Source organism: Eubalaena glacialis, chromosome 10 (assembly GCF_028564815.1).
Source record: "Eubalaena glacialis isolate mEubGla1 chromosome 10, mEubGla1.1.hap2.+ XY, whole genome shotgun sequence".
NCBI lineage: Eukaryota > Metazoa > Chordata > Mammalia > Artiodactyla > Balaenidae > Eubalaena > Eubalaena glacialis.
The window spans coordinates 61,419,036-61,446,944 of NC_083725.1; positions in this window are offsets into that span (position 1 = coordinate 61,419,036).

Here is a 27,909-nt window from a genome sequence, read left to right on the forward strand (position 1 = left end):
TTTTGACTGCAAGACATCCAACATAGCTTACCAACAGACACAGAAATCCATGCATAATTTCTTCAATTACTCTGGCTACCTACTGCTTGATATTACATATAACTGACAATGATTTAAGGTATTGATTTTTTTTTTCAGGCTGTAATTTTTAAAGAGGTTTTTAGAAGAAAAGCACATTAACTAATCAACCATCCATTCATCTTTTAACATGAAAGAACTGAGGGAAAATCCTTTAGGAAAAAAAAAAAAAAAACAAGTAAAATGCCCAGGGACTGTAATTCCAGTTGAAGATCTATTTCATATCTCTTAAATATTTGTCTCTGGGAATTGCTCTAACAGTTCAGACTTTGAGAGCAGAAACTCTGATATAGATTACCAAAAAAAGACCTTGCAAAAACAATAATTAAACCATATAGAGGAAAGTTAACAAAAGTTAAAAAAGAGTTAGAATAACAATAGTAGATAATATTTGGATATTGCTTTTTTTTAAAATATTTATTTATTTATTCATTCATTCATTCATTTATTTATGGCTGTGTTGGGTCCCCGTTTCTGCGCGAGGGCTTTCTCCAGTTGCGGCAAGCGGGGGCCACTCTTCATCGCGGTGCGCGGGCCTCTCACCATCGCGGCCTCTCCTGTTACGGAGCACAGGCTCCAGACGCGCAGGCTCAGTAATTGTGGCTCACGGGCCTAGTCGCTCCGCGGCATGTGGGATCCTCCCAGACCAGGGCTCGAACCCGTGTCCCCTGCACTGGCAGGCAGACTCCCAACCACTGCGCCACCAGGGAAGCCCCTGGATATTGCTTTTATCTGTTACTCTGCTATGAGAAATCTAAGACTAGTTTTCATAATCATCAAGTTATATATATAATGTTAAGATCATTTTAAAAATGATGCAATTGAAGCTCAATGGGACTAAGGCGGCAAAGTCCACATACAATGGCAGGACCTTTTTGTCAGTAAAGTGGCAGGGTTGAAAGCCCAGGATTTGGGTTCTCTGTGGAGACCTGATTTAGAAATCTGAGTCTGCCCCTTGTAATTATGTGATTTTATCCAGTTTTCTTAACCTTTCCATATTCAAATATCATGTAATTCCCTTGTAAAATGGGGAATATATAATTTATAGTTTTCTTTCAAGGTTCAGTATTGTTCCCTTGTCACTGTTGAGTGTAGTTTTACTAAAAGTATAGATCTATATTCTCTGTATATGTATTTAAATTGAATGAAAACAGAGAACTGTTAATAAGCCTAAAAGAAGTAGAGGCTCTAGCCAGAACAAGAAGGACCCAACAGACTCACTGTTAACAGACAGAAGTCACAACAAGAGTTGGACTAAACAGGTGTGAGAAAGAGCTGTTTGTAAATTAGATCACCTGTTCCCTGAAAGATAAATCTTCTGCATGGCCTTACTAATTACAATAGGGTAGAAATAAAGTATAATGAAGCAAGTAAATCAAAGCAAGAAAATCTGTGACCCAGACTTGAGGAGGAAGGATAAAGATGGCTCTGGCTTAGGAAGAAGAGAAGGCGAGGTGTTCAAGTAAAGGAAGAAAGAATATTTGTATATAAGACAGAATTTTCTGCTAGCCATCGAGTCTTGCCCAGGCTTAAGCTAGTGACAGGGTCCCTTGAAACAGAAGGGAAAAGCAAGAAGAATGAAGTGAAGAAAGTTTGCCACTGGGGTAGATTTCATATGACAGGTGAGGTGTCGGTAGAATCTTTCTGAAATGGTTTGCTTGGTGTGAATGGCTTAATACCATGAACTGGTGAGGCATTTGCTAAAGTTAGTTACCAGTGTGCAAGGTAGAAATACTCAACATATTGTGAGAACACAATACTGTATTTAAATTACCTGACACATGGTAAGAACTCCTTAAATAATGTTCCTTTATTATTATTTTCTTCTAAATCTATGCTCCTTCTAATACACTGTGTTTTCTGCTTACATAAACCCTGTACCCAAAAGTCAACCGGACATGCCTTTTCACCAATCCCCTACAACTCAATAAATAGATCTACAGATACCTTAAGAGTGTTTAGTGTGAAATATAGGGATGTAGAAAAAAAACTGAGGTTAGGTCATAAAGAGTCATCTTAGTCATTTTATAGAGTGCAGATTTTACAAAATAAAAGGGGAATGAAGATTGCTGCTAGATTGTTGTCGAGAGAATCTCACAGGTCCATACTTGAACCCAAAAGAGGTCTCGCACTCTTCTGGCAATTTGAGTCAGTTTCTTTAGATGTGATCAGCCAGACATGCCATGGACACCCATGGTAAGAGGTCACAAGCCCCTCTTTGCGGCCCTGAAAAAACAAACTGACTTAGAAACAAACTAGAGCAGATAAACAGGAATCTTCCACTACCACTCCTTTCCTCATTTTTTTAAAGTAGGATTAAGACTAGTTGTTGTTGGAATTGGGAAACTTGAATTTAATAGTGAGTTCTTAAATACCACTAGCCTCCATTTCCTTATTCTAAAAGGATAAGAAATAACACCTTAAAAATGTGTTCTTAGAATTAAGTAGAATTGAGGCTTTAAGTAGAAAAATCTTTAGCCCATTAATTGGTGTTCATAACTGTTTGCTGATTTTGAAGATTAAGCCCAGCAACTATATTAAACCAATCAATACAAGTACCAACTTAAAAAAATAACATTTAAGATAGTGCTTATAAATTAACTAGAACCAAAAAGAAATAAATGTCTTCTTGCATCTTTGTGTACTGATTCCTTGTAAAGAGAGTAATTTCAGTGCAAGTCTTCGTAACAGAGGTGTGATTTCCATGGGTGTATCTTTGGAACTTTGAAGAGGACTTATTTATTAAGTACTTATTATTGATCGATTATCTGCCTTTTCCATTCAGAAAGTTTTTCAAATGCCTACTATAGGCCAGAAACTCTTAAGGCAATTTTCTATCTGAAAATATTTTCAATTCCCTTTCATTTTATACCATTCTGTCAAAGTTAACCAAACAAATCCCAAATGCACAAATTACATGTGAACAGTTCAATTAATTTTCACAAAGGAATATTCCCGACATAACAAGCACCCAAGTAAATAGAAAATCACCAGCAACCCAGAAGTCATACCCTCTTTCAGTCATTTACCCCTGTCCCTTTTTATGGGTTGTCTTTTAGCATTGAGCTGTGTAGTTCTTTATATAAAAATGTAAAAACCCTGCTTTGTTAGATATTTTTTTTCACATTTCTTTTTCCTAACTATAAGCTGCGCAATGTTCACATCATCTGCAGTTGTCAGATGATAAAATCCCAGAAGAATGCCTGGAGGCTGTTGAGGCTTTAGTTCCTTTCTTGAACCAGAAGCCAAAACACAGAGGGAGAGGCAGGTAGGTGGAGGACAGAAAGAGAACTGTCTGGGGGTTGGGGGTAGTGGTGGTAGTGGTGAGGGGCATCATAAATTGTCTGCAGAGAGGAATGGACGGGAAATAAAGAGACTTGGGGCACCAGAGATGTTGAGGCTAAATCGGGTACAGGGTCTCTGCCACCGTGATGGGTCTCACCTTACTTGGATAGTCTGACTTCCCACTCTTCATGCTCTTTGATGAGACATTAAATTCCTACTTACGGAGCCTCTACTCTGAACAAGACTCAGCCCTTGCCCTCCATTAGCCCATGGTCCAGTGGGGGTGGCTGGTGTCAAAAGAGGTGATGATTTTAGTGCAATGCGGAATGATCTCTAATAGAGGTCTGGACTGAGTCTAAAGAGGAAGGAGGGTTTAGGCAGCATCAGTCACAGAAAGGGATAGATCAGGTAAGTTGCTGTAAGGGACAAGAATATTTAGAGTTAAGGACCATTTGATTTCAAAGTGCAGCTCAAGGACTCATTGGATATAGACTACTTAGTCCTTGCACATCCACCTCAATATCGGAATCACAAAACAGAGATGCCGTCAGGAGAACGTGGCTTCACATGTTGCTGAGTAGGCTCTTATTACAATATAGACAAATGCCCTCATGGTGTTGTCCGGTCTGTTAGTTCAGTTTAAAAATTTGACTGCGTTGTACTAGAATTCCAAAGCCAATTGGCTAAAGGTATTACAAGTAGCTTCACTGAAATCCTTAGGACAGTGATCTATGGCTATAATTTTGCCAGGCTGGTAATAGATCTGTATTTGTGTAATCTTAATGAGAGTATATTCTGGAGGCTTTTTGGTTGTCTTTCCAGTGGGTTTCCTCAAATGGTGAATCAGAGTTCATTTATGTAGGGGCTCAGAGGAGAGCCCCAGGGTTAGGGAGAGGAATGCATTTATTTAGGAAAGCTTCCCAAGCCACCCCTCCCATGTCCTGATAATGTCTGAGCTGATAGCCTGACACTCTGAAACTACTACATCCCTCCGGAATTGAGAGACCTAATCCCTCTGATTAAAATAATTCAATGACTTTCCCATTGCTCTTGGGACAAAAGATGAAATGCCTTATCTTGAATTACAAATTTCTTCATGATCTAGTCCCTGCTTATCTCTTAAGCCTCACCTAAAACTAATTTCCTCTTCATTGGTATGTTCTAATCACAGTATTTTTACTTTCTTACACTGAGCCATGCTCTCTCCTATCTCTGTCTTCCTGTTTGTTGTTCCCTCTTTGCTACCTCCACTGTGTCCTCTTCATCCTGTTCATTCCTGCTTTTTTTGTTCAAGTCTCACCTTAGGCATCACCTCCTCTGAAAAACATATAAAATCTTGAGAAGAGTTGAGGTGTCTCTCCAATGGGTCCATGCACAACTTATCAATTATTTTATAACCCCAGTTATTTGTGTGGAATTGAGAATCCTTATTCACATGGCTTCTTCAGTCTATCAACTACTTGAAACCAGAAACCTTAATCCTCTAACCAATGAATCTCCAACTCCTAGGACAGTATCTGGCTCAGAACAGATGCTCAACAAATATTAAAATATTTGAAGAGATGGAAAGATGAGTGGAGGACTCTACTCTAGAAAAACATCCTATTTTAAGCAACTGGCTTTCCCTACCTATTGTGGGTGACATTTTCCACTTCCTACCAAGGGACTCACCCTCTTTGTAAACCAATGATAGACTCTCATAGGGGCAGGCACTGCTCATTTTATAGTCTAGATGTGTTCCTGTTAAGGTTTATTTTAATTTTTTAAATTTGGATTCTAGTTTCCCCTAGATCTATGATGTAATTACCTTCATTTCAGATCATTCAAAAATCACCAATCACTTTTTATATTTTAGTTGAAATGTTACTGCTATTATCCCCCACTCCATACATTTCTCTAAACGTTACAGTCAGTAAATGAATCCTTGTATGCATAAGGAAAATACACTTTTACAGAAGGCATAGGATGAGCAAGTGAGCAATGCTTGCAAATTCCAAACAGTTTCTCACTATATTTTGTGGTTTATTAATTTGCCTTTTAATATATTTGGTTTTATTAATGTGCAGCTTAACTATATGATTTGCAAGTGTGTTTGCAGTGTGTAAATTTAAGCCTGAAACTCATTTCTATTAAAAGTTAAAATGGAAAACTTGAAAAAAAAAAACTGTAGGAGTGGTGAAATAATGATTCATTTTTCTTCTTTCTTTTTTTTGGCATTTCGTTACATTTCTGTATAATGGGTAAAGAATTTTCTTTAGAAATAAGTAAAAGAAATTTATTGGGCTTCATTACAGACACCTCAAACTTGCCTGGGTTTTTGTGTTTGTGAGCCTTCTCTTCCCTCGGGACACTACTCTTTAGCATGAGCAGCTGAGAAATCAATTGAATGGGGACTGTGACATTCACGCTGTCTGTCTCCTCTGTCTTGCTCTTGGAACTTAAAAGAAAGTCATTTATTCTCTTGTGACTTTTCTGCCAGTACATGATGAAGGCTTTGCAAAGCTTCATTTAAGTGGGACATCCATCACTTACAGCCTACTCCTTCACTTGCCAAAGACTCTCACACTCCAGTACCTGGGATGTAAACAAAGATAATGCTTTTGATTTTCATATTGATCTTGTCTGTCTTAGAGCCTGGCTGCCTCCACAGGGGCTCTTTCCAGACCAAATGGCCTTCCACTGACCTCACCTGCCACAGCCGAGGATCTCTGCTTTCCCAGCCCCTTTTCTGTGAATGCGAATGTACCTACTCATGCTTTCCTCCCTCTCTTCCCCTCTCCTTCTTTTTATCTCAGACAATAAAATAAGTGATGATGATTCCTCAATTTGGATGACATCTTACAGTTTATAAAGGGCCTTTATGAAAGAATAAGTACGTTTAGTGGGTACAGTAGCAGTATACAAAGAACTCAGACTCTAGAACCAAATTTTTAGGGATTTGCAAACTGTTTCTACCATTTATCTGTTTCATAGCTAGGAAAGGTTATTTAAATTTTTATTTTATTATTTGTAAAATGGGGATAATTACTTTATTATCTTGCTGTAGACACTTATTTCTTTGTTGGTTGGTTTATTTATTTATTTAGAAAGTAATTATTAAGTTCCAGAACCTCTTCCAGGCACTGGAAATAGAGCACTTTCCAAGACAAATCAAGTTCTTCTTTTGTATAACTTTCATTCTAGTTGATGAGTGAGACAAAGTAATTATAAATATTTGATAATATTAGATAAATGATATCACATATGTCAAGTAACTGGCACATAGTAGGTTTCAATAAATAGTATGTTCCTTTTTATTTCTATTGCTAATACAGGTATTAAGATTTTAATCAGTTTATTTTTCTTTTCCTATTTATAAAAGGAAAGTGATGGCTTTGTGATGTGTCTACTTAGTTGTTCTGAACTACAGTCTCCCAAATTCCTTTTCTAGCATGTTTCCACTTAGAGTTGGCTACAGCGACATTCTTTCAGCAAGCTAGGAGATGAAAGGGAGACAGCAGCCGTTTTGTAGCAAACACACACACCTTCTCCAGTTATTCAATCAAACGCTAATTCAGATACTGCTGTGAAGGGATGTGCAGATACAATTAAAGCCCTTAATCAATACATTTTAAGTTAATCAAAAGGGAAACTGTTTGGGGTGGGTCTGCTTTAACCAGTTGGGAACCCTTTATAAGAGTGCATAGGCTTTCCCTGAGCTGATGGACGTCAAATAGCTGGATCTGTCATAACCTTCTCTTCCCCCTTCCTGGATTTTCGTTCCTGCCTGTCCGCCTGTGGATAACAAGCTTCAGCTCACGCCCGTGGCGTTACAGGCTGCTCGTGGTCTTCCCTTCCTGTTCCCTGTCCTAAGGACTTCAGGCTTTCAGTATAAGACTTTAAATATATTTAATACAATTGGTTTATGTCATATATAGATATATATTTTACCAGCTTTGTTTATGTGGTTGAACTGTACCTGATACAGGAACATATGTTCATTTTCAAAAATTTCCTAAAATTCTAAATGGTAGATAGAAATTATCATTTTAAATATTTAAATTCATCTGTTTTCACAAAAAATATAACATATGCATTTTCCCATAACATTACAAACTCTCTGAAAACAGAATATTATGTATTACATGATAGTTATTATGTGAATGCCTTTAGGATGATTATTCTGTTTCATTCATGTAAATAATATTAACATCTTTGTGCATAAAGCTTATTTTGTATTTTGTATTCTTATTTAAGGACAAAGCCCTAGAGGTAGAATTGTTAGGTTTAATGGCATCGGCATTTTGTAGCTATCAATAAATAACAGTTTTTGAAATGACTGTAACCTTTGTATTCCCACCAAAAATGCATAAGTAGCAACTGAGATCTTGCCTAAAATAATTACATGGTCACCTAAATTAACTAGTCCTCTTCAAATTGTCACAACTTGCAAATAGCATGGAGTAGAGTTCTGCTACAAATTTCATTCCTGTCTTTACTATAAAATTTGTGAAGGTCTTATCAAAGTTTACATAAGGATATTTTCCTTGAGTTGGTGCTGTTTGGTGTCCATTATTTGTCACTGTCTTGTCTTTTTATATGTGCCACAGAGTTCTTCATCTATTTTTTACTGCTTTGTAGTAAGAGAAAATTATTCTAAGTGTTTTTGCTATAATTGCTCAAAATTTGTACTTCAAGTATACGGTCTTTCTCAGTTAGGTATATAGTATTCCTATGACTAATTTGTTACCTAAAAATGTTCTGCTTCTCCACTGAGCACTTAGAAAAATATCACTATTCTTTCTTCCTCTCCCCTACCTCATATAACAAACATTTTTTGGGCACCTAAAGGAAGCATGCCTGGTCTTTACTTTCAAGGTGATTAAAATGTAGCTATGGAGGCAGAAGTAAACGAACAAATATAATTAAAGTTTTGAAAGTACACTGATGGAAAGAATCACAGTGCAATCATAGAGAATTATGAGTGCTTGTGTATTTAAGAGGGAAGATTCCACATAAGTAGTGTGACCAGGCAAAGCTCTCTGTGGAAGTAACATTTAGTAAAAGACCTAAGGACTAAGAGAGGTTAGCTATATATGAAATTTACTAGAAGAGGAATGTCCCTGTCAGATAGAAAATACAAGGTTCTGAAATTACCTGTTGGAAGGACTGAAAGTGGGTCAGAGTGAAACACTGTGGGCAAGAAAAAAGGCATAGAGTGAGGCTGGAGAGATCACAGGAGACATGGAACTCAAGGAAACCTGAGCGCCAAGTATAAGTCTGGATTTGTTTTTGAGCACAGTAGGAAACCAGAGAGAAGGGTTTTTAGCAAGTGAATAACAGGATCAAATTTTCATTAAAATAATCTGATATTTATTGAAGTGTCTATTTGCTAAACACTTTGCATATACTATTTTATTTAATCCTCAAAATCTCCCCAAAAGTGATATTATTATCAATTTAATTTCATGCATGAATAATTGGAGGTTATGGTAGCTAAGTCATTCAATTAAGGCCATGTAGCGACTAAGGGACAGAGCCAAGATTTAAGCCACTGCTCTTCCCACAATCCCAAACTGTCCAGTTTTCTGAAACCAATTACATATCTGTTAAACTATATTAATTTTATCTGTTTTTCCTCCTAGCTCCTTCTATCTCTCTCTTCATCTTTCTCTTCCCTGACCTCACCCAGGTTTTTCATCCCTTGTAATTGGGTCTTCGTTTTAATGTCTAGCTTTTAAGTGATTAATGTGGCAATGCTGACACTATTTTTTAAACCTACAAAAGAGAAACATGAATCTTCATTCAAAGTTGTTGTTAAGCTTTTTCTTTAGTTTAGAACACTCTGGGTTTAGATATTTATTTCAAAATGCTTTGCAGGGGACTTCCCTGGTGGTGCAGTGGTTAAGAATCCACCTGCCAATGCAGGGGAAACGGATTCAAGCCCTGGTCCGGGAAGATCAAGCCCGTGTGCCACAATTACTGAGCCTGCGCTCTACAGCCTGTGAGCCACAACTGCTGAGCCCGTATGCCACAACTACTGAAGCCCGCGTGCCTAGAGCCTGTGCTCTGCAACAAGAGAAGGCACCGCAACAAAGAGTAGCCCCCGCTCGCCGCAACTAGAGAAAGCCCGTGCGCAGCAAAGAAGATCCAACACAGCCAAAAATAAACAGATAAATAAATAAATAAATAAATTTATACCAAAAAATGCTTTGCAGGCTGGGGATCCTTTCTTAAGGCTCAGACACATGAAAAGAGCAGAGCCTGCTTATCACCTTTCAAGAGCCATTACACCAGACTGAGGACAGGTGCTCTTAGCCCATTTGGTAGCACTGAAAGCACAAACCTATTTCCCTAAGACTGAATCTCATTTTAATCTGCCTTGATTTCCCATACCAATTACCTCTGTCTCTAAGCTGGAGCACAAATAAGCATTTCTATTTAATTATCAGCAGGTTGTAATAAAAATGACTTAGCAAAGGCACCCTAGTATATACATTAAGCTTTTGAAGTAAGCCTTTTATGAGATGCATGCCAAGATACTCTGAGTTGGACAGTCTTTGCTTCATATCCAGAATAAAGCTTTCATAAAACCTCCTGGCATGAATTTATTACCTTTTAAAATATAATGTTCTGCCCTATAACGTATTTCAATATCTGAAAATATTAAAAAATCAAAATTATCTGCTTTATAGTTGGCCATAAAGAAACAATTCTATTTTTCTATTCCTTTTACATATGAGTTAGGTTTTTGTTATTGTTGTTGTTAACAATCACTCAACAAAAAATTACTGAAATCTGAATGCTGTGATAGGAGCTAGGGATTTTTTGAAATCTAAGAGAAGTGTCTCATCCTCCAGAGCTAACAGTTAGGAAAAGAAATAAAACACAATCACTATAGTGACACTTTAAGGAAGTTTCTAGTACCAGGCCCTGTGGGGCTCAGAGGAGGGAGTAAAGACCTCATCAAGATGTTGAGATTTGAGCTGAGTCTTGGAGTCTTCAAACTGAAGAAGAAAGGATAAGGAAAGTCAAAATAGAAGGAATAGCTTGAGCCATGAAGAAAGACAACACATTCATGGAACTGGTAGCATATCCTTTAGAATATGAACTGAAGCACAGAAAATATAAAGGAAACACTAAGAACTTGAAGTTTGGAACTAAGGCAGGATCATGTTAAGGAGTTTGAACATTCAGGGAGCAGGGAACAATCAGGGAGAGTTAAGAAGGGAGTAAAATGCAATTTGTACTTTAATAAAATTATTGAGTTGCAGTTGTATAATGCATTTTTGATAATATCTTACCCAGTGTATATTACTTCCTGCGAAGAATGTACCCAGTAGTCACCCCTTCAGAATCAAATTTATACAATGATTTACCACAGTCACTTAGGTACTGTGGTGCAATAGTAAGATTGTTCAAAATCAACACTGAGTACCTCAACCTCTGGGCTTCTTGGACAAGCAATAGCTGGAACCTGGGGCTCCCTCACTTCTTCCAGGAGGAGCAGTTACACCAAACTCAGCTTCTCACAGCTACCAGATCTCCAGATAATTGGCAGTTGTCATTCTCAGAATACACTTATAAAAACTGACATCTAACCCACACCCCCTAAAAAAAGGGCTGGAGTTGTATTAAGAAAGGTAGCTTTGAGAAGGTAAAGTTTGACCTGGGTCTTGCACGTTTGAGTGGAAAAAAAGATGGGTTGGGTCATTTTAGGGAGAGGTAGTATTTCCGTCAATGTCATGGGGACAAGAAGTATTGTGACAAATTGATATGATTTGGAAGTAGGTTATAGATAAAGGATACCACTGAGGCCTTGAAAAAGATTTTAAACTTATGTATATTAATATTAATATTATGCAATTCTTTGAAATCTGCTTCTCTGGAGATACTTCCTCCTAGTAACTTTAGACACATTGGATATCCAAGCTACATAGATAATTTTGCATATTCATGCAAATAGATCAGTTTAGCTCTTTATGTGCTTTATATTTTCATTCAAGAACCTGTTGAATGTCTATTATATTTTATATTTTGTGGAAATTAAAAGATAAATCAGACTTGGTACTTTCCTTCAAGGGACTCATGGTTCATTAGAATAAAACAATAAGTTTATAATTAAACATTTTAAAATTATTACAATAATTAAAGCAAGGAAGGCATAAAAAAGTATTATGAATGCCCAAGTCATTATGGAAAACAAGAGCTGAAAAAAAATGGTTATCCATGACATCTAGGTTGTCAGAGAGGCCTTCATAGAGGAAGTGACTTTTTAGCTAGGTCTAGGAAGATGAGTAGGGTTTTCAAAGGTAGCTCATAGAAAGGAAGATCATTTTAGATGAGTAATTTTAGACATATCTGAAAGATATTTTATTTCTAATAACTGAAAATTTCTGGATCCAAACTAAGTCTTTTCTTTCTTTCTTTCTTTTTTTAAACTGTACCATGATGTCAAAAGCATAGGGAATACTGAGGTCAGGCATAAAAATAGTATGCTGTGAGGAATGTAGACTCATGATTTGAATTTTAGCCCTTTTTCAATTAGGTGCTGCTTAGGCAAGTGTGTCTTTATCTAATGCTCAGTTTCCTTAGGTGTAAAATAAAGTTAGTAATGACACTGTTTTGTAGGGTTGCTGTGAAGATTAGGAGAGATGACATAAAGTCCAAAGCACAGTGCTCGATACATGTTAGTTCTTCTTAGTATACCTATCCTACACATGTTTGGTTTGTCCCATCTTCATAATAACTAATCAATCTGGCATGTATTTCTTTGGTGTCATTACCAAGTCATAGATACAACTTTTAAATGAAGGAAAGTGGTCCATGGACAAAGTTCTCAGCTAAATCACTAGAAATCTCATTGTAGAGGAAGTTGATTAGCCAATAAAAACTTGTTTCCATGATTCATTTAGTTCCTAATCAGACTTATCATTCTAGGTTCTGTTCCACATATTTCTTTTTCTCTTATATAGGGTGACTGAAACAGGCTCCTTCAATGGTCTTGCTGATGTCCAGTTACACTATGACCCCCTAAATGCCACTGCTTCATCAGGTGTAAAGAATACATTAGCCTTTGGGAAGAGGATCATGCCATCTTTGTAAATCATGACATGCAGCCATTTAGAAATACATCATCTTCCTTAGTGTTGTACTCTAATTTTGGTATTCTTTTCTTTTGTCAGTACCAAAATGTTGGTGTTTATGAACCAAATTTTTTTCAAAATATGCAGAAACACCAGAATTGGGGGACCTATTTCAAAAGAAAAACTAATAACAAATCCATTATCTTTCAACTTTTACTGAGCCAAGACTTTTCCATTATTATCCCTAAGTCTTTGAATGTCTTCTAACTCAAACTATTTTATTTCATGATATAATCATTGGAAAGGTACCATTTTGTCTGGAACATAAAAGTAATCTCTGTTTACATTTTAGCCCATAACACAACATAAATACCAAATATTATGCCACAGAATTTTTATATGTAGTATTTAATAAACACAAATCAGTTGTCTTTTTCAACTAATTTCTTTTCTCTTTTACATATAAAATTCAATGAAGGCCATATATTTTTCAAAAGATGAATTTACTTTACTCTCTCTTCTTTTCCTCACAAAAATCATCAAGATTACATTACATTACATACAATAGGATTTGGCACTTGAGACTCATGGAAAGAAGTGTAGATGAATTATTCACATCTGGGAGGAAAGCCAATTGGAGAAATAAACATTAAAATGATTTGCAATCTGCAGTTATTCAAGAGAGGCAGAATCATCAAGTGTAAGGAAAAGATGAGAACACCAGGAAATAAATGGCTCAACTGATTTAAGGGATGTTTTCACAGCACCCAAATTTTGAGAAAAGGCTTGGATCGATTGAAAAGTCCCATTAATGTCTTCATATCTAAGATGGTGAAATTACATATATTATTACCATTTTTAAAAAAAATTATTTTATTATTATTTTTAATAGTAATCTTTTATTTATTTATTTATTTTTATATATTTATTTTTGGCTGTGTTGGGTCTTCGTTTCTGTGCGAGGGTTTTCTCTAGTTGCGGCGAGTGGGGGCCACTCTTCATTGCGATGCGCGGGCCTCTCAGTATCGCGGCCTCTCTTGTTGCGGAGCACAGGCCCCAGACGCGCAGGCTCAGTAGTTGTGGCTCACGGGCCCAGTTGCTCCGCGCCACGTGGGATCCTCCCAGACCAGGGCTCGAACCCGTGTCCCCCGCATTAGCAGGCAGACTCTCAACCACTGCGCCACCAGGGAAGCCCTATTATTACCATTTTGACTGTTATTATTGAATAAGATTTTCTCAGAGGCTAAAATCATTTCTTGATTAAAACTTAGAAAAAGTTTTTAAAGTTATATTAACTTTGGTATAGCTAAGATATAATTCAATAAATTATCCTTTTGATATCCTAAATGGCAGGCAACTAATGTTCCAAGAGTCAGAACTACGTCCAAACTTGCCCAAGAAAACCAAGGAATTACTTGTGAATGATAAGAATACAACTTTAAACGTACACAGCATAACCTTCCTTCCCATAAGAAGTGAAGCAGCTAATTGAACAGAGAACATGTTGGCCTTGAAAGCCAACAGGCCTGTGCTCTAATTCTGGCTGTGCCCTTGACCCATGGGCAAATTACTAAACCTCACCAACCCTGACTAACGAACTTCACTGAAAATGGGCTTTCTGCTATTGAGCTGTATGTGAAGTACGCAGGACTTTGCCCGGAGCAAAGCAAAACACACAACCAATATTAGTTTCCTTTTTGTTCTACCTCTTGCCAAACACTGTAGTAGCTCAACATCACAAGTAGGATCACATTTTCCCTTAGCATTTCTACTCCGCAGTATATGGGGAAAAAGCTATTCATCTGGATTTCCAAACTGGCTAAGTCAGAGTAAGATGAGCTTACATGAGAAAACACTAAACAATAAAATGATGTGTACATGACAATTGTTTCATGGTGGCGGTGGTGAGGTCTGAGTGATGATTGTGTAGTTCTGCAATTCAGGTCTTTCTGATTCAACTCTCATGCTCTTACCACTGGAAAAAAACATTAACATGTCACAAGGAATTGATGTCAAGCAACTTAGCAGTGTCTTGGTCGATTTTTCTGTTTTTGTTTTTGTTTTTCCCTGAGAGAACTGATCTTACAGAGGAGTTCTGCAAGAAGTGATTCCACACCTGCATTAATGATGATCCTTCTAAAGAAAAATAGCTGTTTCTAGCTTATAACCAGCAAGAATTAGGAATGAAGTGAATTTTAGAGCAGCAGCTCTACTATAATCTGTGTCACTTTTATAGCAGCATGAGAAGTAATGCTTAGATGTAGCACATTTGATGTTGGAGCAACAAGAGATGGGATGGAGAGAAAAGGCAGAGAGTGAAGGAAAAAGAAAAGAAAGGGAGGGAGAGAGAGAGAAATTTATTTTGAGAAAAATCCACAAGCAGTGGATGGGATGGATGGAGGGGGAAGTCTCCATGATGAGTATGGTAGTGATATTTTCTTTATGAGGATGTTGTGAATATTGATTGAGATTAAGCACACAAAGTGCTATGAACAATGCCTTACACATAGTAAGTATTTAGTAAACACTAGGTATTGCCTTTACCTTCACTGTTGTTGTTATTGTTATGATTATGATTAGAAAAGACAGAGTTATGTGAAAGGTTATGTATATAGAAGGCAAAAGAGAAGGGAGGAAGGAGGGAGAGAGAGCAAGGCAGGAACTCCAGAGAGGAGAACATTCACCACTGAAAGGAAAGCAAAGCAAAGCCTTTCAAGAAAAAAAGATTTTAAGCGTAAGAGCAGGTTGTAAGGATTTGTAGCAATGGTAAAGTTTGGTGCACACACACTTGCACACTCTGAATATCAGGGTCTTTCCATTCACCATTTATGATTTGCACACAAGCACTATTCCCAAAAATGTTTTCTCATTTGGACCTTCCAACAAATCTCAAAATGGGACTGAAAGAGTATTCTCGTTTTACAAATAAGGGAAAATCTGAAGATTAGGATGTGAGTGTTTTTCTGAAATTTGTGTAGTGAGTAAGAGGTGCTTACACACAAACTCAGCCTTGAGGCTCAACCCTCACACTGCTCTCCATGGAGCCATGATTCCAAATTGCACAGGAGGAAAGTGCATAGAGGCTCGAAGAGAACAGTGTCCCAGACATAGAGGATGCAAAAGTGGGCCTGATCTTTTCATAAACTGTGAAGGGAAATTGATATTTTATTCAAAACTTCAGCCTGCAGAAAATATCCACAATTTTTAGTTTTTGCACTGAAAAATTATGCAGAATGTAGCCAGTGACCTGATGAATTATGCATTATAAAGTTATGCAGAATGTAACCATTGATGTGATGTTTATAAATTCTACCACAGCATAAGCAAATTCTTAAGTTACCACTTTTTGTTTCAATTTGTAATTAACAAAATCTAATTAGTTCTAGTAGAAAGAGTGGGGTCATTAATTACAAGACTGGTACCCAGGAAAGGAGAGGTTGCTCATGGTCTATTTTAATTTTACTGATGCCAACCAAAATGATCAACTATGGGTGTGTAGGTATTTGTACATGTTATTGTCTTTTGAATAGGAAGCCAGTAATTAGGGAAGGAAGAGCCAGGTGCAGTATTGCTCTTTTTGTATTCTCAATTTTCCTAGACTTTTCTGTCTTAATTTTTTATTACATCTTATCTTCATCACAGGAAAATAGAGTGTAGCAGTAAAGAATAGTAAAATTTCTGGAAAGAGAAAGGTCTTCGATGGCAACCATGTCTGGATTCAGATCTAGAGTCAATACCTTACTAAAGGTGTCAGGCTGGGCATGTTATAATTTAACTTTCTAGAAACCTTGTTTCCCCATCTGTGAAGTTAATATAATAATAAGGAGGGTTATTTTGAAAATTTAAGATACTATATAAAGCACCTAATGCAGGTTTAGCTATTGTTATCTTCCTCCTTCTACTGAATATATTACCTATATCACATATAAATAGGAACATAGGTCATTGTTGTTACATTCTAAGAGACATTACCTAGATTTCTTATAAAGCATTTTTTTCTGGCAAATATTCTTATTAGGAGTTTTTAATTGTAGTTTTTTTTTGGAAACAGGTGTATAAAGAGCTATAGATAGACATTTTCTATTGCATTGTCTTTATTCTCTGGAGTGAATTATAAGCAAGGTTGATAATTTAAAAATATTTTTATAACAAATTTTTAACTCATTTAAAAAAATGTAAAATATCAGCAAAATCGCATTTTGCTTCAAATGGTAGATAATATAGGAAATGGAAGAACTTACAGAATTGCTGAGTGCTTACTGTATGCTAGGCATTCAATCCTCATAACATCCCATGAAACATATTATCCCCGCTTAACGGATGAGGAACCCATATGTCAGAGACATTAGTTGCACATAAAACAATGGAAGACTTGGATTAGTACCTAGTCATACTCCCACATCCAGGCTTTTTTCTAAACCATCTTGTCTCCTAGAAAAATTATCCCTCTCCACAGGAGTGGTGGAGAAAGGAAGCAGTACTAATTGACTGCCTATTATATGCCAGGCTCTAAAGAAGGTTCTTTAAGCCAAGACCCAGTTTGATCCTCAGAGGAAACTTAGATTGTTATTATATATACCTTGGAAAACTAAAACTTTGTTAGATTAGTTTGATGATTACCACATCACTAAAAGGAGTGGCAGAGGCAGAATTCAAATCTAGCAATGTCAAGCATTAAAACCTAGATGCAAAAAAGGCCATGATGTTGCCACTCACAATGGTAGAGTCTCATAACATTCAGTGGTACATTAAAAGAGATGAAATCTACATTCTTATCAAAAGAATAATTAGTATAGAAGAACTGCTTAAGTGGTTAGTAATATACCGTTCATTTTGGTATAGGCGAAAATGTTCTGGATTTAGAATCAGAGACCATGCTTTATTTCTAACATTGTTTCTTAATAGGTGCATTGCCCTTTTTATAAGTCACTGAACACATCTGAACCTTTTTCCTCATATGCAAAGTATGGGAGTTGGACTGAATAATATCTAGGGTCCATTCCAAATTTATGACTGTATCATATCAAATTCCCAGATGATTTTTTGTTTCTGATAAATATCTTTCATTTACCTAAAACCAATAATATTCTCCTTCTTGTTGTCAGTTTCTGATCCAGACACCCATAACAGACCAAAGCTAATGTTTTGGTGATGATTGTTTATTTTCTATTTCCTCTATCCTTTCTCTCAGGGCAAAATGGATGAGTATTTCCTAGTATTACAGTTAATAATAATATCACAATAATAAAAAGGATATAATTAAGCAGGACAATTGTCCAAACACAGTTCTAAATTCTTTACCTCATGAAAGTGACCAACAGAATTGGTGGGTCTTGATATAATAGAAATATTTATTGAGCATAAGGCATTACGACAAGTAATGTGGTAGATATATAGATGAAAAAAGTAATGTACTAGTATCGCTGCCATTTTTCAGTAAATTTAAAACTATTTCAAAATAAAATTTATCGAATGAAGACAACACAATTCTTAATAAATGTATTTCCTAATAAGTATGCATAAAATATATACGGTAATAGCTACAATACAAGGCAATCTATATTTAATTCTATGTGAGAGCATGATAATGATTTAGGATGTTGTGAGGACTAAGGAATATATGTAGATATATAGATATATCATTTATATATATAAGAGAGCCAATAATGATCACAGTGATAAGCATAAAGTAAATGCTCAATAAATAGCAAATAAATGAATAAACTACTAGTAATGAGCCAATAAAATCTTTTAAAAACTTAGGAAACTTAAAAACTTTGAAAGTAAGTGTGAAGGAATTATAGTACTTAAAGGCATATGAGGGGCAAAATACAAATATTTACTATGACTACTAGGAAACACTGTCCTAAATGTTTTACAGAGAGTTAAGATTAATGAATCCAGAAGTTTGACCTTCTACTTAACACTGTTATATGTTCAATTTGGCTTACAAAAATTATTTTTTAAAAATTAATTAAAAATTATGCTATGCCAAACTTCAGAGAAGCCATGTTTGATGGGATAGTACAATTGAAAGAAGTTAGCAAGAGAAAGGTGGAATGTGACAGATATGCTGCTTTTTCCCTGTTCAATATCTTTCTCCATTACCAGGGCAACACAGCCTCTGTTTCCCTGTGGTTTGGATAGAGCAGAGCCACCCATCTTTTGCCATGGGGGTGGCACTGTGACCTCTGCTTTGAAAATCAGAGAACACATTTCCCAGGCACTTCCTTTAGACTGTTCCTGGGATAGTATTTGTCCCATGCAGAGCTGCTCAGGCCTCAGACTCTCCTGGAGAGCAGGAGAGAAAGGGCATGTTTGCTATTGCTAGCTGTGAAGATATAAACCTGGAGTTGTGCATGGTCACATGTGCCTGAGCCTAACTGAGAGTGAAGCCAACCCAGAGCAAAGCAGAGTCAATAGAAAGTTCAAGAGTCCAGGTGACATCATTTGAACTCTGACCCAGTTGTGTCTTTTACAGTTTACATTTGTTGTTAGTTTGAATTGGGTTTTTGCCTAACTGAAAGAAATAAATATGAGATGATTGTGATTAATGGAAAGATAGCACTAATTTTAAAAAAAAGATATAAATGATACAGGTCCCCTTTGTCTGTAAAAGTTATAACTTAATTGTGTGAAAAGAGGACTATAGATGGCAACCAGCTGTTGAGTGGAGGAAACTCATGTCAGTTCCTCCCCAAGGGCCCAGAAGCTCAGGCTGGTCATGTTTCAGGGGTGAGGGTCTTATGCCCTCACAGTCATTCTTAACTGTTCTGGGAGACATATAGCCAGTATGTCTATGAAATAACCTGCTGATCTGGAATAGCTAGGTGCAAAATAGAAACTGAAGATCTTAAGGTACAAGGTCATAATGGCCTAGGAGTAACCATAGCTAACATTTTTAAGTGCTTATTTGTGCCAGACATTATTCTAAGTTATTTATATGTATAACTTATTTAATGCTTATGAAAATCCTATAAGATAGGGGACACTGTTATTCTCCATTACACAGATGAGGAAACTGAGGCATGGAAATGTAAATGACTTGCCCAGAGTCACATAGATTGAACACAGGCAATTCAGCTCTAGAATCTGAGCTCCTACTCGGCAGGTATTACTATCTCTGTCACTCTCACCAGCTGTGGAGATAATATGAGCTATTCCCAAAACCTTTCTGAGCAATTATTATGGGGGCCAGTATCTGATTATCTCAGGAAGAACTAAACTTCATGCCTGCCTGGAGTCATCTAAACCTAGACTGTAAAATAATAACTTAAAATGAGAAGCACTTTACACAATATAACTTGAATTAGTTCCTTATGATATATATGTGCATTTAATTTCAGTTAATTTTCATCAGACAATGAAGTTGTTATTGTTCTGGTAATCCACTTTACAGATGAAGTCCTTTAAATCTTCTGAAAATGGTTTGTTTTGAATCATATTTTACCTTCAGCCCATTTGTGACCCTAATAAGATTATTATTTTTATAACAGGCACTTACTTGCATGTGTTTTTCCTCATTAATGGAATTAGAAACAATGGAAAATGCATTATATCTGGGCAAGAAGATAGAGAATGAGAGGGATTGGATCATTTGAAATATATAAGGTCTGACAGCTCTCTTAACAGTGATTTCATTTCCAATATTGAAAGAACAGGGAAAAATGGCTTGGTAAATAAGACTTCTTGTAATTTCCATCTGTAGTTATGCAATTGCTTCTCTCAAAGGAATAAAGATTGTTCCTGTGTGCTTGACTCCTTTTGCTTTCTAGGAATTTCCACATCACATTGCTTTACATCATTTGAAAGGTGTTAGTTTAGAGCCAAAAGCAGTTGTATGAAAACAGTAAAAACCTTGGGGAGGGAAAAGAAAGACAAAAAGTCTTAGGGGAAAATAAATCCCGATCTTTGTAACTATTTTATTTAAATATGATATTTCCAGTTTTGTTTTAACTTTTTTGTTTTCATATTTGTAAATTACATTTATAAGCTACTCTTTTTAAGGACAAAATAGAATTTAAGAACTAGAATTGATTACTTTTTCTATATTTGTAGAAACACCCTCACAAATACCATTTTCCTGCATTTCCCTAATAGCCTTAGAAATTATATATTAGTTCCCATTTTACAGAAAAATGTGAGATTTGGAAAAGGTTTAGCCATTTATAGAATCATAGTCGTTAAAGGATAGAATCTGAATTCCTTCATCTGGCCCAAAGGAACTTCTAAGACAATTGTTATCTCTGTGTTCTCATATCTCATGTGTCTTCAGATGCATTGAAAAGTTAAATTTCTCTAAGGTCAGTGGTGTAAAAGAGAGTACATTTTTATTCTATGTAATTATTTTATGTTAATGAATGTGATAAAAGTACGTCTCACTGTTTTCTCTGCATAAATCCATTGTAATTCAGTATTTGTGCAAATTGATCTATGGTTTGAGTTTTATGTCAGATATTATTCTTCTTTCTCATAGTTACTCATCAATCAGTACTTTGAGTGTAAAATATATTGATTCATGGCACTCCAGTCTCCCTGGCTAGTGTTAGTTTGTTTGTTTTATCTATAAATGGATGTAAAGGGACTCAATTACATTTTTATTAATCATGTTATAAAGGAAAATATAATTCTGGTAGACAAATTAAAAACAACTTCAGTGTAATTACATGTGTTGCTCCCAGCTCTAGCAAGTAAAGAGAATCTGGAGAAAGCAGCCTCAGTTGGACACTATTTAGGGCTACCTCACAATGGGTAATTGCAAAGCTTTGGCCACATCCTTGGTAAACTAAAGGGAGGGCTTTAATTATTTGGCAGTAGGGTCTGGAGATTCCATTGCAAAAGAATATGGGTGAAACTGTCTCTTTCTTCCTAAGGCACAAAGATTAGAGAATAGGGTAAGAATAGAGAGGAGACCATCATCAAAAAATCTACAAACGATAAATTCTGGAGAGGGTATGGAAAAAAGGGAACCCTCCTACACTGTTGGTGGGAATGTAAATTGGTATAGTCACTATGGAGAAGAGTATGGAGATTCCTTAGAAAACCAAAAACAGAGCTACCATATGACCCAGCAATCCCACTCCTGGGCATATATCCGGAGAAAACCATAATTTGAAAGGATACATGCACCCCAATGTTCACTGCAGCACTATTCACTATAGCCAGCACATGGAAGCAACCTAAATGTCCATCGGACAAATGGATAAAGAAGATGTGGTACATATATACAATGGAATATTACTCAGCCATAAAAAAAGAACTAAATAACGCCATTTGCAGTGACATGGATGGACCTAGAGATTGTCATATGGAGTGAAATAAGTCAAACAGAGAAAGACAAATATTATATGATATCGCTTATATGTGTAATCTAAAAAAATGGTACAAATGAACCTATTTACAAAACAGAAATTGAGTCACAGATAGAAAACAAACTTATGGTTACCAAGGGGAAAGGAGGGGGGGGGATAAATTGGGAGATTGGGATTGACATATACACACTACTAAATATAAAATAGATAACTAATAAGAACCTACTGTATAGCACAGGGAACTCTATTAAATACTCTGTAATGTCCTATATGGGAATAGAATCTAAAAAAGAGTGGATATATGTATATGTATAACTGAATCACTTAGCTGTACATGTATAACTAACAAAACATTGTAAATCAACTATACTCCAATTAAAAAATTAATTAAAAAAATAATAGAGAGGAGAGAATAAACTGAGAGATAGAAACAGAGAGACAGAGAGGGAGAAAGACTGACTAAATCCCAGGACTTCAGATACTGGATATACTGGAGTCAGAGCTGAAGAAATAATTTCTTTTCTTTTTTGAGTTTTATATGTTTGTTTTTAAAAATAGGAATATAGTTATCTAATAATCAAACTTAAATTTTTACTGTGGAGAATGCGACCCTCTGTCTTCCCTCAATCCAGTCACATCTATTTCACCTTGGGATAAGTGACATCAAGATTCTTTGAGGAAATTAGTCAAAAGGTCTGTGTTTCCAACTTGATCCAATGGGTGGGGAAAAAAGACAGCCCATAGAGAATGGTCAGACCATCCCTGCAGTGAGCAGTATACACAGGAAAAAAAGTGCTGAGCCAGGGCTAAAGATGAAAATGAAAGTTTCCAGATAATTGAAGGGATTCAAAATTCCTCAGCATTGGGTTTTCTTAATGTGGAGTCAATCAGAAGATGCTCTAAGTGTAACTGAGGAGGACCCTATGGGGTCTTCCTAGGACAGAACCCCCTCCCTCCGTGTCCTCCTCCTGCCTCTTGTCTGAAGAGAAACTTTAGCTGCCTAGGGCTTCCCCGAGTTCCAAAGAGTAAATTTAATCAGAGAAGTGAGAAAATGCAGAAAGAAAGGAAAACAGTCAAGCAAGACAAAATAAGAATAGTTTAGCCATTCAACAAAGTCAAGGACCTTTAGTTCCTCCTCAAGGGCTATAGATAATATTCTGAGCCATGTCCTTTGAGCTGCTTTGCAGATACAGAAACCCCCACCAGGTGGAAGAAGTTAACTGTATGCTGCCCACAAGCACGTAGATCCCAGACCAGTTGGAACCAGGTTGATGCCGCTGACTACTGATTACCTCACCACCAATCAATCAGAAGAATGTCCACGAGCTGATCACGCACCCCACAACCCCCATCCCTTACCCTGTCTTTAAAAACCTTTCCCTGAAAGTCTTCGGGGAATTCAGGCCTTTTAAGCACTAGCTGTCTGGGCTCTTTGCTTGGTGCCCTGCAATAAACACTGCACTTTCCTTCACCAAACCTGGTATCAGCAGGCTGACTTCACTGCACAGGAGCAAGCAGACCCAAGTTCAGTTCGGTTACAGAAGTAAAATACATACATCTGTAAAAATCACTCCTTTTCTGAGTTTACTTTTGTCCCTCCTGAATCAGAATCTGGTGATCTAACCCTTCAAGGGCAGAATCTTCAGCTCACTAATTGACTCGTCCTTCTGCCACACCAGCCTGAAAACGCCCAAGTAGGAAACAAACTGCTCTCTGTTTCTCTCTCGACACTATAAACTGACGAGCTGCAGCGCCTTCAACACCTTCCTTACCTTTATCTGTTTCTTCAGACCTTTTTTATTCTCTGTGGTTTCCTGAAAGATGATGGAATTTGTCATCCAATGGAAGGGATAACAGAAGAGGAAAGGGAGGTAAACATATAAACAAACTAGGTGAATCTCTAAGATAAAAGCAGCACAGAATAATATCCAAAATGCTTAAGATAAACTCAGCTTAGAATTCTATAACCTGCCAAATAGGGGTGAAAGAAAATGAAAACGTTTTCCTGACTTTAGCACTCCATCTCCCTCACTAAAGAGAGTAACTAGGTGACCGCCCCGGCGCAGGGAGGAGGCCTGAGCTCCTGCACTCTCGCGAGATCCAAGGGGGTCACGTGACAACGCTGGTGCGCGGTGCGGCCTCGGGTGGGGCGCTGCCAGCTGTTTTTCGCGCCGGGACCTGCTGCCTTCACGCCGGCCTTGTCAGCCCCTGGCCCGCCGGCCCTGGCCCAACCGCTGCAGACCCTGAATTAAAAAAAAAAAAAAAGAGTAAGTAATACACATTGATAAGAGAAATAAATGCAGAAATAAGTTGTGGGGGAAAACGATAAGCACAAAAGTTGATAATATGCTAGTAAAGTCAACTGCTGGATACCTAAAAGTAGGGATTTTTAACAGGAACGATGAGAAGGGACTTTCTATCACAGTAACGACAGCAGAAGAGGGTCTGTTAAATGTGTAATTAAACATATAAACAGCTCACATATTTGGTAGTGTGATAGGGACAATGCGTTTCTTAATTTTGTTAGAAAAGTTTAGAGGCCAATTTATATCTTCAAAACTTAAGGAAAACCACTGAAAAATAACTAAAATCTATACCTTCCAATCAGTAGAGGAAAGAAAATACAATTATCTCGATAAAACTAAAAAATACATAAATAAAAATGGTGATGGAAATAGGGGCAGAGGGTGATTTGTTGAACTGTAGGAGGAATTTTGGGAGAACCGAATCTGTTCAAGTCTTTGGGAACCCTTGTCCCTAAGCCCCAAGCCTAGTGGCTGGATGAGGAGGAAGGTTAACCTGAATGGGAGCCAGGTTAAAATCCGGGGATGCTCTGGGTTTCTTTGCCCTCTAAGGGAAGAGAGAGCCTGGATGCAAGAGTCCAATTGGCCCAACTGGTGCCAGCACCCTGTAGGGCTGAGTCTCCTGCCATGGTGATGAGTCCTCAAGAGACAGACATATTCCTGCTTCCCAAGTTATCCTAGAGGCTGAGTCTTCAGACCTGGAGGCCCCCTTAGGAAAGGCTGGAGTTGGGTTAGGTTAACAGGCAGGCTAGCCATCAGCCCAGAGATGCCCCTGAGGCTCAAAAAGAGTCTGTGAAAGAGTCAATTTGCCCCTAAGTCTCCAGGATTATTTTAAATTATGGTAAAAAGTGCAGAGATTCTCAGGATGGGCTCCTTTAAAGGGCTGACACCATATGGAAAATGACTTCAGAGACACCCATCCGGGCTCTCAGGACCAACCCTGGAGAAGATGGACAGTTGAGTTGCATAGAAGGATGAGGTGAAAAGCCAATTTTCTGGAAGTCCAGGTAGCTTTGAAAGAAGGAGGCAAGTGCCCTCTGGGGAGGGCAGTGGCTTCCAGAACAGAGCCCCCGCGTGTGGGAGCTGTCAACCTCCAGGCTATGCTAGCTGAGGTGGTAGAGGAGAGGTGCATTTGCCACTGCAGGTATCCTGTGGATTTCCATGCAAGGGATTGGCTCAGTTTTCCTTGGCCAGAATATCCTAAAGACAGGACCTGTTCTTTTTCAAAGAAGTCATACTAAAATATAATACAAGAACTGCTTCTGCTATCCCTCCCTTCTCTCATTCTTTGTTGAATATGCAACCCCTGCTATGAGTAAGTTTTTTTCAAAAACAAAATGCTGGGCAGTAAATGTCCCTGGACAAGTAAAGAGAAAAAGAAAATAAAGAAGTTAGTAAAATAACAAATCCTGATAAATAAAACTAATTAAATACAGAAATACTAAGTAAAGTTACTTAATATAAAATGAAGAAATAAAGTCAACAAAAGCCAATATTTCTTATTTCTAGAAAAAGGTGGACTGGTCTAAGGAAAAAAAAAGTCAATAATATCAAAATAAAAGAAAACTGTAAGTATATTTAAAAGAGAATTTAAAATCATAAGACAAAACATTTTAAACTCAGTTGAATTTCTTAATTTCCATAAAAATATAAAGAACATCATAACTGCTGTATAATGAATATAAAAGCTGACCCAAGGATCTCTTAATGAATTGAATAAGTAATGAGTCTACTGCTCCCAAAAGAAAATCTCTATGATGTTTAAAGATTTATTTTAGAAAATAGAAAACAGAACTGCTACCCTGCTAATTTTAAGAAGCTAGTAAAACTTGATAGCAAGGCAGACAAAAAAAAAAAAAAAAGCCACCAAAAATAACATTTACAATGGTAAGAAAACATGAAGATATCCAGGAATAAATGTATCAAATATTTGCAAGGGCTTTGTAGACATAATTACAAAATACTATAAATCATGTCAGTGGATTATGAGTCAATACCATAAAGATACCAATTGTCCCCAGATTAATCTATAAATTCAGTACAATTCTAGATAGAATTCACCATAGAATTTCCCATAGAACTTGATAAGTTGATCCTGAAATTAATATTGGTGAGTATAGGGGCAGGAATAGCAAAGATAATTTTGAGAGACATTTTAAGAAGTGAGAGATGCACTAACATGATATTAATGTGGTATAAATCTAAAGTAATTTAAAAAGTATAGAATTGCTTAGAGGATTAACATGGATGAATGGAATACAATTGAGGTTTGATGAAAATTTAAGTAAAAAGGAAAACTCATACCCTGCTTATGAGAATGCAAATTTTTACACTTTGTTGAACAATGTAGAAATATAGGAAAGTTGAGGAAGTGTATATTGAATGAACTAGAGATTACAGTTCTGGGTGCAGGTCCTAAAGACATTCTGGAACTTGTGCACAAGGAGACACACAAAAAGACCATTCAGCGTTTTTAATCACAGCAGCAGATCGAATTCTTCTAAAATGTCCATTAGTAGTAGAGTGAATAACTTGTGTTTTATTCATAAATATTACATAGCACTTAGAATAGTGTTTAGTCATTAACATACATTTTGAAAGTATAGGGTAGGATAAAATAATTAAATTGCAATAAAATTCATAGACAGTATTAACATGTTTAATAAAATAAAAATAACATTATATGTTTATGGAACTATACATTCAAAGTTGAAATATAAAAACATAGAAGAGAAGATTAAACACCAGCTTCAAGAAGATTTTTCCTTTGAGGATGGAGAAGGAGAAATGAGGTCAGGGAAAGATAGTAAGGAAGCTCCATCTGTAATAATTTACTTCTCTTTTAAAAAACATCTAAAGATGATGTGGAAAATATTTACATTTTTTAGTCTGGGGGAGTGGGAACCCATTTTTATTCTCCAACAGTTTAAAATATTTTATAATAAAAAAGCAAATATATGTTAACAAATTACTCTTCATTCAGTCATGCATTTATTCAATCATGTATCCACTCATGTATTCATTTTACAATTCTACACTTAGTGCCAGGCCTGGTGCCAGGCACAAATGATGAGTAAGAGACAGAGTCTCTCCTCTAGGCAGTCTCCTCTAGGTGGTTCACAGCACCATAATTCTGCAAGTTCACACTGGAGTCCAGAGGAAATATTTGAAGTATGCAGTTTACTAGAGGTAATTTAGATAAGGAAAATGATTCTGGAAATGAAATTTGTAGAGATTTGACAATGAAAGTGAGGGAAGAGCATTTATAGACACAATTTGTTTAGATCTCTAATCATCTAAATGGAAGGAACTTTATGATGCACAACTTTATTCTAGGACTCTGGGCCCCCTGTACAGATACAGTATCTCATCTATTATTGTATTGCATGTAGCTGGCAGAGTCCTTGGCTTGTGGGAAGCTTTCAAGAAATATTCAATTAGCTGAGTCCAAGCACTTTGTGCTCACTCTTGAAGTATTTCAGCCCTGAGGAACCACAGTTGGAATGTTTGCCCTGTATAGGAGCTTCAAGAGTGATTCTATAATTTCCTTATCCTTGCTTTATGGACGCTGGACAAATGTCAGATCTCTTGTCACTCCATGGGCCATTTCGAAAAGATTATGAATTCTGCTTGTGCCACCTTGCAAAAGTGCATGGTACATTATCTTTCTTTTCATATCAATCCAGACAATCAGACTTATTAAAATATAAAGTTCCTAACCTCTTTCATGGCCTCCAAGCTCAGTGGCCCTAAAATTGTGATGCATTTAAAAATCAGGAGTGGATGTACCTTAAACCCCAGGCATCTAATGGAATTGTAGTTCCTAGTTCCATTAATCTATTGTAATCAACAATTTCAAAATATCTT